This window comes from Pygoscelis adeliae, unplaced genomic scaffold (genome assembly GCF_000699105.1).
Source record: "Pygoscelis adeliae isolate BGI_AS28 unplaced genomic scaffold, ASM69910v1 Scaffold282, whole genome shotgun sequence".
NCBI lineage: Eukaryota > Metazoa > Chordata > Aves > Sphenisciformes > Spheniscidae > Pygoscelis > Pygoscelis adeliae.
Window position 1 is genome coordinate 2,437,654 of NW_008824352.1, and position 1,852 is coordinate 2,439,505.

At 52.5% G+C, this 1,852-nt stretch overlaps 1 protein-coding gene across 1 annotated transcript in view; it reads right to left on the minus strand.

Annotated features, from left to right (window-relative positions):
- LOC103912899 (general transcription factor II-I repeat domain-containing protein 1-like) overlaps window positions 1-1,852 on the minus strand; it is a 45,230-nt gene that overhangs the window by 37,162 nt on the left and 6,216 nt on the right. The gene's annotated exons all lie outside the window — the stretch shown is intronic.

Genomic DNA, 1,852 nt, shown 5'->3' on the forward strand with positions numbered 1-1,852 from the left:
GAACATCTGGCCGCATGAAAAGGTGTCTGCGCCTTTGTCTCCAGGCTGAGGGGCAGGCAGAGGAGATTATGGGACCTTTAAATAGCTGTGGGATTTTATATTGCTGCTTTTCTTTAAAATCTTTTCTTTTTTCTCTCTTCTTTATTGTGGCACTGTCAGCAAGCCAGTGATTTCTTCAACATGTTCTTTGAAGCAATGCGTGACAACTAATGACGTGCGACTTGCACGAGCCATCAAGGCTCCTTACAGGCAGGATGGATAATGTTTTAATTAAGCCAATAACAGAAGTTTCAAAATGAATCTTTGAACCACAACACCGCGAGGACATTTTCTGCAAGCCCAGAGGGTACTGACGGTTTCCCTGCCCCGAAGCACCGGCTCTAGCAGCTTTCCACCTCCCTCCATCCCCTCTCTTCGTGATGGGGAGAAGCTCCTGATGCCCGTGGCGGTTCCTTATCAACCCGACACTCAACAACTCCCCGAACATATTTTTATGGGGAATGTGTTACTGTCAAAGTGACCTTCACCAAGCCTCGCGCTGCCGTGCAGAGGCTCACAGTTTAGTTAAAGAGAGACAATAATCATCATTAATGCCTGTTTAATAGAAGCCGGTGGTAATCAGTCATCCTGTTGGTGCAGAGATTACCCGGCTCTGGAGGGAATACGCGATCTTTTTGACTGAGCATTTTCTAAGATTTTTTGTTTCCAATCCCTGTTGATGGGAGGCGACTGAAAGGATAAAAAAAAACAAATCAAACCATAAGAAAGATAACTGTTAATTTCTGACAGTCCTCTCGGTGTTGGAAACAGAATCACCCTGGGACACCTACTATCTCCTGCGGTATTTCTCCCCACTCAACCAGGAGAGGCTCTTCCCGGTGGGCACGCTGGGAGGGGAGCGTCTGCCCGGCGGGTTTCCCCATCCAGCGGCTCAGGGATGGAAACAGCTGATCCTACTGAATCAGCAGCAAAGGCAGAATTACACCCAATGCCAGAACTACACCCAAAGCCAGAATTACACCCAACACCGGGCCAAAACCACCAGCCCAGGGATGCCCAAGCTCCTCCTGCCACTACCACTGGCCGTGGCGATGCCAGCCACCCTGGGCTGAGGACCCGGCCAGCTTGTCCACACACACAACAAGGTAAAGAGGATCGTGAAACTCATCCCAATGGACGGGCCGCGTGGTCCGTACACCCCCATGCAGATGCACCCTGGTCAAGCGTTTTTACGCAATTATATACTTATGGTACGTCATACATATATGAGTAATTGCCATATTCCCAAGAGGCCTGTAAAGCCTGGCGCTAACCCGACAGCAGGACAAGGAGAGCTGCAGCTCAGAGCAGAGATCCAGCCAGCACCGAAACGCCCTCCCCAGCCCCATTCCCTTAGCTCTTCTGCATTACCCCTTCCTTCCCGCTTGGGCCCAGCCTTTTGGAGGCAGCGAGAGGATTTGATTACCCCCATTAATGGGAATATTGCCTACAAGTCCCTTAAGTGGTTTCAGAAAACCTCAGCAACTGTCCGTCCCCGGGGGAAGGGATGCCATCTCCCCTTTCTGTCTGTGAAGCCCGCGGCAGGCGCTGGCGCAGCGAGCACCGAACGACAGCCAGCAGCAGCAAATCCTGCGCACAAGCTCAGGGCGGTTGGTGGGAGCACCCGTTATCCCCCTCCCGTCGTGTGGGAGTGCCCATTCCCAAACCCAGCACACAAACAGGGGCAACGCCTGCGCTTCGGGCTCAGAGAGACCTGCACGGCCCTGGCAGGGCTCAGTAGCTCACCCCAAATCCCAAATGGTGACGGGGAGCTGCACCCAGGAAAGCAAAACACTGTGTTCTGCAGCTGGTC